Below are 15,826 nucleotides of genomic sequence, written 5' to 3'. Positions count from 1 at the left end.
ACACCGGCTTGAAAAGCAAGATGAGCACTGTGTTCCATAGTCGCCTTTGACTAGACTTAACCGTCCAGGGGTCCTTTACCTTACCTTTTTACCTTTTATATTCTGAAAGGTTATAGACATGCCTTCCCTAGTGAGATACTCTACACTTGTCTCCATCATTATTAACTCTGAGTAGGGATCAGAAAACATTCCTGTTTACCTTGGCTTTAGAATACTGTTCCTGAAAACTCTGAAATCATTGGCTGGAAATGTTTTTAACTGTAGCTACTTTTGGATGTTTTTGATTATAATTGTTTCTACAATACTTTAATAGCCTTAGAGTGTTTTTGTTTGTTTGTAAATAGTGCATTGTTTGCCACCCTGGGCTCCTTGGAGAGGATGGGCAGAGTATAATCATCATCATTAATAATAATAATAATAATAATAATAATAATAATAATAAATAATAAATAATAAATAATAAATAATAATATAATTATTATTATTTATTCGGGGTTTCTGTAGTGGAACTTCACACTTGAGGTGCTACTGTAGGAAGGAAGATGTGATTTTCATTGATTCCTGCTTCTGTCTGCAGCTCCACTACCTTCTGAAAATTTGCCATGGAGATTTGAGGGGTTCTGCAGAAGACTGTGAGTGTTCAGGGTGAAGAGAGTATTGGCAAGTCCTTCCCTCCTTACTCCAGTGGGAGCTTCTCAGTACTTATGAGTAATGAAAGAAAGGCAAGTCTGCTCTACCTCTGTGTCTATAGATAATTGTAGCTTAAAGATGAAAAGAAATGTTGTGAGCATGGAGAGGCAATCTTTAAGGTACCATATTAAAATGTATCTACAGGACAAAATTTGGAGCTGCTTCAAATAGTATGTATTTCTTATACAGAATGCACTTTTCTGTTCAGAAAAGTATGAAAATTGCATGTAGCTATATGTGACTATCATAAAAATGTCATACTCCATTCATCTGATACATTAAAAAAAATGCTTCCTGTTCAGCTTGGGGATGACTATGAGTAAATAATAATAATAATAATAATAATAATAATAATAATAATAATAATAATAATAATTTATTATTTATACCCCGCCCATCTGGCTGAGTTTCCCCAGCCACTCTGGGCGGCTCCCAATCAAGCGTTAAAAACAGTACAGCGTTACATATTAAAAACTTCCCTGAACAGGGCTGCCTTAAGATGTCTTCTGAATGTCAGGTAATTGTTTATCTCTTTGACAACTGATGGGAGGGAGTTCCACAGGGCGGGCGCCACTACCGAGAAGGCCCTCTGTCTGGTTCCCTGTAGCCTCACTTCTCGCAATGAGAGAACCGCCAGAAGGCCCTCGGTGCTGGATCTCAGTGTCCGGGCTGAACGATGTGGGTGGAGACGCTCCTTCAGGTATACAGGACCGAGGCCGTTTAGGGCTTTAAAGGTCAGCACCAACACTTTGAATCGTGCTCGGAAACGTACTGGGAGCCAATGCAGATCTCTCAGAACCGGTATTATGTGGTCCCGGCGGCCACTCCCAGTCACCAGTCTAGCTGCCGCATTCTGGATTAATTGCAGTTTCCGGGTCACCTTCAAAGGTAGCCCCACGTAGAGTGCGTTGCAGTAGTCCAAACGTGAGATAACTAGAGCATGCACCACTCTGGCAATACAGTTTGTGGGCAGGTAGGGTCTTAGCCTGCGTACCAGGTGGAGCTGGTAGACAGCTGCCCTGGACACAGAGTTAACCTGCGCCTCCATGGACAGCTGTGAGTCCAAAATGACTCCCAGGCTGTAAACCTGGTCCTTCAGGGGCACAGTTACCCATTCAAGACCAGGTAATCCCCCACACCCACCCGCTCCCTGTCCCCCAAAAACAGTACTTCTGTCTGCCCCCCCTTTTTAATGGGCCCAAACCATACTTACATCCTGAAACATAGTTTGAATGGCATGTGCCATTATGAAGGTCCCAGTGCCATACAGTTTTGAAGGATTACAGCATTTTCAATCTTGAGTGAACGGTCTTTAATATTTTTTTTAGGAGCTCTGGAGGGGCTATCAAGATCACAGGTCACATTCTGAACCATCACAGCTAAATGGCTTCTAACATTCCGCAAATAATTAATAGGTTTACCTGCATGGAAGTGGCTAATCAGCAATGTAACATTGTTTAACCTTGTAGGAGGATGTCAAGCTTCATTAGTAGCTTTATGACAATTTACTTATTCATTAAATGACACCATCTGCTGAAAAGTATTTTCCTTAAATCATCATTACGTATCTGAACACTGGTCACAAGGTTTCATAGATAAGTATGAACAATAACTTCAATCGTAGGTCATTGATTTTGGTTATGTTCCACCCACAACCATGTGTAGCGCATTTTCTTAGGGTGTGCAGCCAGGAATTTTTATATATTTATTTCAACAAAGGAAGACAGGAGAGGGGGGAAATGACAAGACAAACAAACAAGCACATGAAAGGTGTAAAGAGGCAAAAAGCTAACAAAATCACCACAGTAAGAGTGGTCAAGAAGAAAGACTCATGGTATGAGTTAAGGGCAGGATGGATCCTCCTTGTTCGTGTGCCACAAAACAACCCCTCACCTCAACAGTTATCTCTCCACAAAAGCTGGTTAGTGGAGCTCAGTTGGAGACAGAGCCGTGAGACAAACACAGACACAGGCAGAAGAAAAAAGCTGGAATGTAGCTATAGCTTTCTGCCTGCAAAGGAGAGCGTAGTTCATCCATCCTTACTGCCCCCACTGGAACCAACCACCCCAATGCTGCTGCTTCCATAGATAAACCTGGGCAGAAGCTGCAGACCCATACAAGCATTTTCATTCTTCCTGCATCTCTCCCTGTCTGCTTCCCTTGACCCACTTTAAAAAAAGGGGGGGTTCCCCTGGGCACACCCAGCATGCCCCCTACACATGCCTATAGTTCCGTCATATTTACCTGGAGATGCATTGGGTTTAAGCACAATTAACTCTGCTGCCTGACTCTGACATAACACTAAAGCAAATCATTCTGGTCAAGTCTCAAGGATGAGCTCTTCCTATCTCTCGCCTCAAGCAAGGCAGGATATTGGAACCATTAGCTTCCTGGTATAAATTAAGCACAGTCTGTAACAGGCCAAACTGTGCTTAGTTTAAATTATGGTTTATGCAAACACATTGAGAGCAGACCATGGTTTCTGATATTGGTTGGCTTTTATAAACCGTAGTTTATTGGGGTGATGGCTCAGGGGCTGAATGTGGGCTTCCAGGCCTCTCTCTATGGTCCTCAGGCCTCTCCCTGTGCCATTCACTACCCTCCTTCACACCTTCCTCAAAGGCCTTGTGTCTAGCTGCAAAGTGTCCTTAAACTGTGATAATGCCTGTTGCATACCTGGCTGCAGGATACAGAGGTCTGTGTCTGTGTAGAAAACTGACTTTTGCATGGCTGGAATGCAGCCATCAACACTGAAGATAAGAGACACATCTATTGCCATCTCTACTTTTGCATCTGGCCCTACCCACTTTTGCTTCTGGCTCTGCCCATCACTGGTGTGCAGCCCTGGAAAGTTGTCCAGGGTACAATGTATCCCTTTGACTCCTTGCATAGGTAAAGGTAAAGGACCCCTGACCATTAGGTCCAGTCGTGGCCGACTCTGGGGTTGCGGTGCTCATCTCGCTTTATTGGCCGAGGGAGCCGGTGTACAGCTTCCGGGTCATGTGGCCAGCATGCCTAAGCCGCTTCTGGTGAACCAGAACAGTGCACGGAAATGCTGTTTACCTTCCCACCAGAGCGGTACCTATTTATCTACTTGCACTTTTATGTGCTTTTGAACTGCTAGGTTGGCAGAAGCAGGGACCGAGCAATGGGAGCTCACCCCGTCGCAGGGATTTGAACCGCCGACCTTCTGATCGGCAAGTCCTAGGCTCTGTGGTTTAACCCACAGCGCCACCTGCGTCCCATGACTCCTTGCATAGGTTTAAGCTAATGATAGTTCCTGGACACATAGCGAAAGGAGAGAGAAGGAGCAGGTGCTCATGCCTGAGTCTTAACCACATTGTTTTCCATAATGCTAAATTATTGTTTAGTGTTATGCCTGAACTGAGCCAGTTGATTGCTGATAGTTTACCATCATGGATTAGAACACATTATACAATTAGTGATATTAACTGAGAAAATAAAGACTGGCAAGCCTACAACCCCGCCTCATAAAATCATTCATTTAGAAGGGACCTTGGAGACCACCAAACCCAAGTTCAGTGCAGGATTTACAATACAGGTTGCAGCTACACTGAATCAGTACAGTATCCCTGACAGATGGTCATTCAGCCTCTGCTTAAGTACTCCCAGCAAACGCCTCTCTTAGAGATGCATGAAAGACTTTGAGAACCAAAGCAGCAGATTGGAAATATTCATAGAATAATTTTGTAATTAGGCCAATACTTTCAAGGACACTTAGAGATTGGAAATGGACCGGTAGTATGAGCCAAGATGCCCCCCTCCCTTCTCAAACTGACTTTATTGCTCAGATGGTAAAAACAGAAGGAACAATACCTGCTGCTATGCCAAGTGACAGTAGGTAAATCAAACTCAAAAAGTCTTAAGGCAAGGTGCTTCTTTCCAAGATTTTGTTCTTTCTGTGTCTTTTATGTAAGAGAACAAGTGAAGAATGGAACAGAGAAAAATCATAGAGTTCAGTGGGACTTGCACTTGGGAGCTGTGTATAGAATAGGAGTCTAAGCTGGTCATCTGTTGATCATTATTTTTCACACATTGCAATGAAATGAGTCAGATAAGAAAGATTCACAGGGTATTTTTTCTTTTCTTTTAAAATACTTTCCCCACTGGCTTAGCAGAAGAACAGAGCCAGTTTTTCTTGCCATATACAGTCGGAACTTGGTTTTCAAACAGCTTAGTTCCCAAACGTTTTGGCTGCTGAATGCCGCAAACCTGGAAGTGACTGTTCCAGTTTGCAAACTATTTGTGAAAGCCAAACATCTGGTGGGGCTTCTGCGGCTTCCGATTGGCTGCAGGAGCTTCCTGCAGCCAATTGGAAGCCATGCTTTGGTTTCCAAACATTTTGGAAGTTGAACAGACTTCCGGAATGGATTCCATTCAGCTTCCAAGGTACGACTGTAATTACAAATTATAGCTCAGTCGGTAGAGCATGAGACTCTTAAGATCAGGGTCATGGGTTTGATTCCCACATTGGACAAAAGATTCCTGCATTGCAGGAATGATCCTTGTGGTCTCTTCTAACTCTTGTACGATTCTAGTCTATGATTTTCAACAGTCATAGTAATAAACTGCTTTAAAAATCCACTAGGTTTTGAAACAAGTCTTGGAATAACACAGTACGTTAGAATATTAAAAATCACTTTTCTCATACTTTGGTCGCTAGATAGAATTTTGCCAGGACTCCTATTTCTTATTAAAATAGATTTGACTTCTTGGTTGTTGGCCAGCAGTCACTGCAAACACACCAGCTTTGTCAGTAAAAGGTGAAAAATCTACAACTGTTTATCTGGTGCCAAAGTAGAAATCATCATGAGATCAAAAAAAGTAGAATGTAAAGCTTATTGTACATCTTGTGTCATACTATATTCTCAAGAATTCAGGTGATGGACATTGTTCCAGTACTTGCTGCTCTAACAAATACATCAGGGTGTGAAGTAGATGCACTGGTTTTTGCAACCTAATCTTTGGAATCAGGAAAAATCTCATAAGATAACTTTTCCTTCACATTTGAAAAAGCAGTGGAATGGGGTTCTATCTTTTGAAGAAGAAAAAAATCATCAGTTAGCTGCTAAGATAATATGGGTTTTTAAATAACAGTGAATTCTTGAAGCTTGGCAATCTTCCAGTAAGGCTTTCTAAACTCACAAGTCTAATGCAGGTTACATAAGATGAACTATGGACAGCGCCACCAGATTATTCCAGCCATTTGACACAGTTTTGTCCTGAAATGGCCAACTCTTTTGTACAAATCACTGCTGATATTTACACAGCATTCAACATGCCACCAGGCCCAGAATAGCAAACAATACGAAGTAAATGCTGGTAAAGGCTATTGATGGTTACTAGAAAAAAGTTGTTATCTTGGCTTTACAAATTAGAAATCCCTGTACTAAGCAGAATGTGTGTCTGCTTAGGATTTACTTTGACAGCCATGAAGCAGATAAAGTTGTAGCTTTAATGGGACACACTTCTGTGCATGGAAATGAGTGCATTTCAGTCCTCTTAATGGGTACACTTGCCCACACAAAGCAAGATTTACTTGAATAGAAGAGAAGCATTCTTTTCCATAGCTAACACAAACAGCAGCCCTTGGGCTTCTGTTTTTCTTTTGCTTCAACAGTTCTGGAGCAACAAAAGTTAACCGAATCTCCAACGCCAGGTTACTGGCATTTCCTATGGCAAGAAAAGAGAGCAGGTATATTTTACAAAACTTTAAACTCCTGCCATTGCTTGGTCCCCCCCCCCAATCCCTTTCCCATACTGAACTCACATACTATCAAAATCTTGAACAACAGGGATGTTCATGTGAGAGGAAGAGAGGGGAAGGAGAGAGGGTAGGAACAGGAAATGCTCCTCAGTGCACTAAAACAAATTACCTTTTGCTAAAGAAGTTCATCGAGCATCTTAAAACTTCCCCATATATTTAGTACTCTCCATTGAGATATGCCTCAATGGCGTTGCTACCCATTGGAACATGCCTCCAAGCAAACACCAGAATTAATCTAGCACGAAGAGCAAGAATTACATTTTGCGAGGTGATGTTCCTCAGGGCTAGAGTAATATTCACTGTGAGATCAGCTGTAAGACTGTCTGCTTGAGCTATGAATAAATGACATCAGTCATAGTAATGCATGAACATAAGCATAGTTTGGTCTCTGTGTTTCTTTCCTTAGCTATGAGTCTCCAGACATTTTTGGTGATTATAAAGATAAGTGGAAGAAAGGAAAACTATGATGTGCAAGGGCTTTGGTTTGCACGTCTATATTCTTTATTTTTTAATCGACTACTGAAGCTGCTCAGCCAGACCTGAACATTTCTCCTGTGCTCTTTCAGAATATTTTTACAAGAAAATATATGCATTACCTGTGTCTGACATTAGAATGAACTGAAAATTGTGTTAGCTAAATTTATATTCAGTTTCTATCCTGGATGTGTGTGAGTGGGGTTTTTTTGGTTTTTGATTTTTTGGATAATGTCAGTGAGATGGGTCAGGATTAACACCTTGCATATTCTTTCATACCACACTGTCCTGACTGTCCACAAGCATTCTATTTCTTTGCTGGAACATGGAATGTGAACCAGGCAATCGGGTCAAGCTGAACATCACCATTAAGCATACTCTGAACAGGAAGAACCAGGTTTAATACAGGCCACATGATAACATCACAAAAAGCATTTGTACAGGTCTTTGATCCTTACTGAGACATGTGAGAAGGGGACATTAATTCTTCCACTACCATTTTCCCACTGGAAATTGCCCAGACAGGCTTATTTCCAAAACTTTTCATTCTAAAAATTCACAGCTCCCCAAAACATATGACAACAGTGATAATAAAAAGGATACCCTGACACAATCAGGGATAAAACAAGATTGGATTGCCCAAGCCCAACCTCATATATTCTAGAATACTTTAATTGCTTCCCTACCCTCCCTACAAAGAAACACAGTGCAGATCATTATCTATGTTAAATAACATCATTCAATGAAAGACATGAGCCTTAAAACTTTGTTCTGCAGCATTTTGGCTTTGGAAAAATTCTCACCTTGGAAGATCTTCTGTTTTGAACCACATAGGAGGATATCCTCCCACCTCTCCATTATTGCCCCACTGTTGTTGGCCCCCAAATGGGCCATTTCAGTAACTTCATGTCAAATTAAAGTCATCCAAAAATATTATCTATTATTAAAAATCTAGAGACTGTCCAGTGTTAGGAAAAAATAGACTATTCTGCTTTAATGCAGTTTTTTAAAAAAATAAAGCACAGTTGCATTGGTGGCTTGGGAAGGTCTTAACTGGACCTGTGACTGCAAAGGAAGCGTGTCTAACCACTCTGCTAATGTGTTCTTCCATATATGTGCCAAGGAACAAGAGCCAGCTGGAAGGGGCTGCTGTAAGGAAATAGGGTATGCTCTGGGCTGGTATCAAGATATTATACCACTGCATGTATGCTGATGTAACCTCCAAGCTTAATACTTCTGACAATTCATGAGTCACAGGATGGAGCCAAGTCAGGCACTAGGCTTTATTAGGTACAAATAGAAGCTATATAAAAAAAACCTTACATTGAATTAATCATGAATCGTCCATTTAATCTTGCCAGTTTCTCCATAACAGCTTCAAGAAGAACCACAATGTAATGACTTGGCTTTCCTGATTTTTCTGATTCCACCTTTTCACATTTAAACAGGTTGGAATGACAAATGCATCTGTTGTAATAAAATCTTGATTAACCTCATTATTTATTCACATTCCCAGGTTTTGCAACACACACTGTCTTAACAATTAGTTATTTCAATGTGACACTCATTTTACTTCTCACTTAATTTGCTTTCAAGGACAGCAGCCAAAGAGAATTTAGTGCAAATGCCTATCTTTGCTCTTCCCATTAAACATACATGAAATCTGCTGAAGAAATTTTGTTTTGAAGTTGCTTATAATTATTTTTCAGTCTGGACTATCAGATTTCCACAGGAATGTACTAACCTCTCTGTTCTAGCACAGTTGCCTCTCTGCCCTTGCATTCTAACATCCCAAACAGGTCAGTCACAAAATCTAGGACTTATCGATGCATGTTTGAATATTTGTCCACTTTCCCTGAGCTCATAGATGGACTTGCACAAAAGGTGTAATGCTATGGTAAGGTCCACCGGAATGCTCAGCTTAGGATGCAGCAGATCTCCTTCTCAGCTGGTGTTGAGTCCCCAACCCTCTGGTCCCATCACCACCACCCCTTTTCAAGAGGTATGACGACTTAAGATACACCGGGCTTGGCTCAGCCAGCTGGGTCCTGGCTGAGCTATAATAATAATAATAATAATAATAATAATAATAATAATAATAATAATAATAATAATATAATATCTTTATTGTCATTGCCCCCTCTCAGGGACAACAAAATTACTTGGCTGCTCCATCCACCCAGATAGGGCACTCCACTTAAAATCAGAACAACTATAAAAACACTAATTAAAACAATATAATATAATACAGCAAGGAAGATTAGATGACTTCAAAGTCCAGGTTTCCCATTCAGGGCCGAGATCGCTCTGGAGAAGAAGCTGTTCTTGAGACGGCTCGTTCTTGTCATCATCGTCCTGTATCTCCGTCCCGACGGCAGGAGCTCGAAGAGACAGTGACCAGGATGCGATGGATCTTTTACTATGTCCAGTGCCTTCCTAAGGCACCTTGTGGCATAAATCTGCTCTAAGGTGGAGAGTGGGCAGCCAACAATGCTCTCTGCTGCCTTAACAACTCTGCACAACACCATCCTGTCCTGGGTAGTACAGCTTCCGTACCACACACATAAGCCATAAGTGAGCACGCTCTCAATGGCACAGTGATAGAAGGCAAGCAGCCTATAGAGGAGGTATGCTGGCATATCTCTGGCTGAGCTGAAGATAAGTAAGATAAACTAGCATAGCTCATCTGCACCAATAACCTCCCAGCTCAGTCAGAGATCTGCTGGCTCCTAACCCACTCATCCTGGTGGATCTTGCTATAGGATTGCCCGCTTAGTGGGGTTTACTCCTGGGTAGGTGAGTTTAGGATTGCAGTCTTAATTATTAGCCATAGCTTAAGTAATTCTCTTAGTTGCCCTGGCATAATGCTAGAATCTTTGAATTTTCAGAGAAATTGTATGGTTATAATCTGTTGGACCTGTCTCCTATACCAGCATTGTGCAAGAAAGCAGTATTGGAACTGCAGATCTTCTGCAAGGAGGCTATGAAGGGTCAAGAGTTTGGAGGGAGGATAACTGATCCAATACTTCTACACCGGTTTTCTCTTTTGTGTGTAACAGTATTCATGGTGACAGTGCCACAGGTCCAACTTTAAATAAAAGTTTGTCTACCGTTTCTACAATACAGTCATATCTTGGATCTTGCACGCCTTGGCTCCCAAACAAATCAGCTCCCAAAAGATCAAAACCCAGAAGTAAGTGTTCCAGTTTTTGAACGATTTTCAGAAGCTGAACATCCAGCATGGCTTCTGATTGGCTGCAGGAGCTTCCTGCAGCCAATCAGAAGCTGCGCTTTGGTTTCTGAACGTTTTGGAAGTCGAACGGACTGCCGGAACGGATTCCGTTCAACTTCCAAGGTACGACTGCATTCTAAGGGGATAACTAAAGAATATAAAGTACATATAAAAACACACAACCCCAATATAATAACAATCATGCAAAATAACAGAGGAAAAGCAAATGAAAGCCAGATGAAACCAAAAACACAGTAATCATATTATACCATTGGAGCTTCAGAACTGAACACATTGCACTGCTCTGTGCCAAACCTATTAGAAGCTTCTAGTGTTCATAACACAATACTCCCTTCAATAGATCCAATAAAACAACACTATGAAGATCTGCAAAGGTATAGATGCTGTTTTGGCTTAACATCCCTGCCACAGCTCTGTGGATGCCTATTCAAGCATGGGAGAGACAAAAAGATATGCTCTAAATTTGCCATGTTGCGGGAGTCATGTAGGTGAGCCAAGTGGATATTGGCCAGCTATTTAAGGCTGTATGTCTTGCTTCCTTGAACTGCTAGCTTGACATCTACCCACTCAGTCTTCACACTTATTGTGCTGTGAGAGTCCGGGCTGAATAGGGAATATGTTTTCGCTTTTGCTCCAAACTCGCCATGAGAATAAGGTGGGGTTGGCCAACTCTGTATACTAGGAGCCATCTGTCCTTTGGATTTTATTATATTTTTACTCAGTTGAAATGCCCTTTAAAATAAGTCACAGTTTGCAGGTTCCATGTGGGTTGTGATCTTCAGCAAGATGTGTTGCTAAGCATCCCTTAATGCTTCAGGATGAAGTTTTCTCTCTCTAAACTGGGCTTGTTGCCTCATGGATAAAAGATCCCATGGAAGTCTCACCTTTGTGACATGCATGAGCTGTGAGGGACAAGGCAGGGCTGAGTGAATACTTTCCATTTGTAGATCTTAATGTTTCAGCAACATTTTTCAGAGCAAGGAAAGTTTAAGAGGGGACTTGACACTCACCTGCTCTTATGTCATGATATAGCACTGTTCTGCAGAAGTTCATAGCTTGCGTTAATATTGTATTTCACTCCATCTCTTGAAGTGAATTATTACACATTTTCTAGCTCTTGTCAACCATTGGAATCTATGGCACTAGGTGCACAGGGACATTTATATGCAGGAACAACAATATGTCTTAACCAAAATCAGCAATCTTAACCAGACTCTGCTCTACAAAATGATTTCCTATTCATGGTCTGTAATCATGTCTTTCCCAGGTTGAATTGTTTCTCAAAGTAGCAGTTCTGCTCTGATTTGTCACAACTGAAAGACATTGGTAGCTGAGACCTGGAATGCTGAAAAGCACTCTGGTCCATCTACTAAATGGCTAGTATTTTTTGTTGCAGAGATTGTTATGAACTTGAACTATCAAATGTAAGCAGAATACATTAGTACTTACTTCAATAACAACAACAACAACAACAACAATAATATAGTGTTGTCTTGCATGAATCTAGTCCTAGGCAGACATACTTATCAGTATGAGCAGTTAACCCACTGGAAACTTGATGTCAATGTGCGCCAGAATGGGCTACAAAAACAAAAACTCCATAATAATTTCACAGGAAAAAGTGTTACATTGAAAGAACTGGGTTATAAGGAATGGCAGTGCCTGCAAAGAAATTGCATGTCTTTAATTTATTCAGTAAAATTAGATAAGCTAGGCTTTTGGGACATCTTATAGGAACATATATAGTATATTGGGGTTTGTTTTCCAAATACATACCTTGATTATGCCATCCCACCTTTGTAGCAGGACCTTTAAGTTTTTACAGTTCATAGAATTAGCACGATGGTTTGCTGTGAACCACGCAGTTAAAGAGTCTTTGAACAGTTTTGCTAACACCCTACTTGGCACTTTTGAAAGTGTCAAGCAGCTAAACTTGTGGCTGCTCATTTTTAGGAAGCTGAAACAGAAATGCATTGAGTGGGATGAAGTGCATGCTGTTCACTTAAACATGGAGGCCTCTGTGGAAATGAGCATATGTGAGCATTCAACAAAAGGTAGTCCAAAAGAGAGAAATCCTAGCCAGGTTTAACATCTCCAAGATAATGAGGAAATGTTGATATAACAATAATTTAATTACCCCTCCAAGGACCTAGCTTGTGGAGCCAAGTAATTTGTATTGCAGAGTGGTGGTAACGATGCCATTTTCTTCAGTACGACAGCAGTCACAGAGGTACAGCATGTATTAGCTTTAAATGAAAAAAGAGAGATAATATTTGTTTATAAATGTTTACTTATTGATCAATTTTTAAAATTTGTGAACAGACTAGCTGATATTACCTGGTGTTGCCTGGGAAATCTAAGAAACACACACACAAAAAATGAGGTTTATAAATGGAAAGTGCAATTTGTCAATTTTAGGACTGTGCACAGCACTGACCCAGGACCCTGACCTGACCAGGGGAACACCAGTCCCAGATCTGGCCCTGAATCAATCTGGTGGTGGGGCTTAAAAGTCTTATACACTCAAGAGTGGGAAGGGGAAGGAGACGCTACATCTCCTTTACTCTTCCTGAGTTTACTTCCAGAAGTTAGGTGGTCCAATCTTGCTGGATGCTGCTTTGCCAGTGTGTTGTCTGTAGGAAACATGCTGGCAAAGCACACCCCTGCAGCAAGCACACAATTCCTGCAGTTCTGCTGTTTCTGCTTAACTTAACTGCTGTGCTGGACCTGCTTGGCCTCCTCACCTCCCTCATCACAACCCCCAACCCACCTAAATCAACAGGATTTGTTTTAGGCTTTGGCCAAATCTGGTGCACAGCCCAGCTAGTTTCATTCCAAATTTGATTCAAATCATTGCAGTTTTGAAAGGTTTGGGCCACCACCTTGATTCAAACTGGTGTCCAATGGTATCAAAACAAAAGCAAAAACCCAGTGCTCCATTTCACAAACTGTTGTGCCAAATTGGGAGAGGTGATCTTTGGATATGTCCAGATCTGTTCAGTCTGTCATCTTGATTCAAATAGCATGTGACGGTCTCAGGCATAATACCACATCCAAGGAATACAGAGAGACAAACTAAACAACTCTGTACGTAGCTTACAAAAACTCATTAACAATAATGTGCAGCATTTCAACACCTACTAATATTTGAAATCTTAAATAATATATACAATGCTGAATAGCATGCACAGCTCAGTACAGTGGTACCTCGGGTTAAGTACTTAATTCGTTCCAGAGGTCTGTTCCTAACCTGAAACTGTTCTTAACCTATAGCACCACTTTAGCTAATGGGGCCTCCCGCTGCCACCGCGCTGCCAGAGCACGATTTCTGTTCTCATCCTGAAGCAAAGTTCTTAACATGGGGTACAATTTCTGGGTTAGCGGAGTCTGTAACCTGAAGCGTCTGTAACCTGAAGCGTATGTAACGCAAGGTACTACTGTATCTCAAAATCAAGCAGTTCAAATATTCCTGAAATAAGCCACTTTTTCCTAAAGGGCTTTGAGTTATATAAAAAATGTTTGGGGGTCTGATATGTAGGAGATAGAGGAACAGATAACATAAGTGTCTTTCCCCTAAGGCACTGGAAAGCCCCCATGCTCTTGCTGACATTCTACCTGCAGAATTGTCTTCATAGTTAAAAATTAATTTAGTGAGAGTTTGGTTTTTCTTTAGGTCAAGGAAAAGAGTTGCTCTCCTTGTCCTGCTGCCAGAGGTAGATTTAGGGGAACTCAACTGGTTTGGTCATACTGGGCATGGAGCCTCAAGGGAGCCACAGAGGGTGCCACAGCTATGATGTAGAATAGAAGGCGAGACATGGGGTGGTACTGAATTTTTGTGTTGGACAGGGCGCTGCTGAAATTTGAGACCCCAAGGTCTCCCACTGAACTCACCATGATGCTTTGTCAACTGGGGATCCCTGTAGGTCATGGACAGTTGGAATTGCTTCCTAATGACCAAGTCCCTCAATCTATTACTGGCTTTTGGAGACAGCTTTATATATCCAAACCCTGGTTGGATTCCTCTTGAGAGATTATGTGTGCTTGATGATGGCATACCACATTTTCTAGACTTAATGCTTTTTTTCAGCCAGAAATCACCGGAACTCAGTTTCAGCACCTCTCAGGTGGGGGCCACTGCCAGTATAAGAGAACAAGGAAAGTGCTCAGGTGAGTTCCAGCACCTATTTTTTCTAGAAAAACAGCACTGTCTAGACTGTTTTGAGAATTAAAATGGTCTTTGTCCTGCCTGGTGTTCCTGTATTTTGTTTTTCTTTGTAGCTCACTAAGAGGAGTTGGGACAAGTTGATAAAAGATCCTTTCACTCCTCAGCATCGTTCCCATCTTAGATTGATTGCTTCTTTATTTTTATCCCTTCTGTAGCTTCAGCATTCTTTGGAAGGTAGGCCACTATTTTTTCACAGATGGGGAACTGAGCTGAAAAACAGCATCTTCCCTCTCACTGAGGTGGGATTTATTTCAATGTTTCTTGCAGGCCATACTTCCTGGTGTTTATCACCACTTAACATAATTTGCTGCTTTGTCGCTCCATTTCTTTCTGTGTATGTTCACAGCAATTTTTCTATTTATTTTCAACAAAGCATAAATGTTATGCTTTTAATTTTAGTTTGTTTTCAGACAATCCACTCTTTAAAGAAAGGATGAGGAGCCTGTGACCCTCTGGATGTTCCTGGGCTAGAACTTCCCTCATCCGAGACCATTGGTCATGCTAGCTGGGGGCTGATGGGGGTCAGGCCTGAGGATGTTGCTGGACTCCATTGGTTCCCTGCAGCTGCTTTAGAGCATGGCGCTGTTGGATCTGCTATTGTGAAAGCTGACCATGCCTTTGCTTTGTTTCTTTTCTTGGGGCATTCCATCTCCTCATCCTTTCCTTCTTATACTCAGAATCACAAATGGGGCAAATGTCAATGGTCAGATGACTTGGGTATCTCATTGGGCCTTATCTGCCAATACAGAAAACCAGTTGGCCACAATGTGGTGAGAGATGGAAATAAAACGGGCAATTATTTTTTCTCCATTTCCCATTAAAAAGGTCTCATGCGGACTTAAGACGTTTAACCTCAGATCTTCATCTAAGAAAATATAAGGTAAGATCAGAAAGAAAATAACCTGCCCAGGTTTAATTTTTTGGGGGGTGAAAGACCTTTCTCTCTCTCCTATCAATGTATTTTTCAGTGACATGCATTTGCCCATTTCTGGTAGTCTCGTCCTGGAGAGGTCTGTATAGCCTCCTTTCTAGCAATCTTCTAGTGTCAAGTAAAAAGCTTTTTATTTAAACAGGACTTTGGAACTCAGACTGAAAGGTTTTATATTCTGCTGCTTCTTTTTACTAATGTTTTCCTTTATTGTTTTATACATTGTACTTTATCGTTATAGGATTGTTTTTATGTTGTATTTTATTTGCTGCTAGCTGCTTTTCACACCACTCTGTGGAAAGGTGGCATATCTATTTAAAAATTAAAATTGGTTTTGAAACAGCAGAAGAATATTAGGATTGGCAGCCATGTGATCAGCTCTGCTCCCATACCTCTGCAGCCACTTGATAACATTTATCTCCATCTGTGCAATAAAAAGCCTCATCTGCTGAGTTCTGTAGATCAAGC

The sequence above is a fragment of the Podarcis gaigeae genome (genome assembly GCF_964106915.1).
Source record: "Podarcis gaigeae genome assembly, chromosome: 7".
NCBI lineage: Eukaryota > Metazoa > Chordata > Lepidosauria > Squamata > Lacertidae > Podarcis > Podarcis gaigeae.
The sequence above is the reverse complement of the archived record's forward strand: the minus strand, read 5'-3'. Positions refer to the sequence as shown.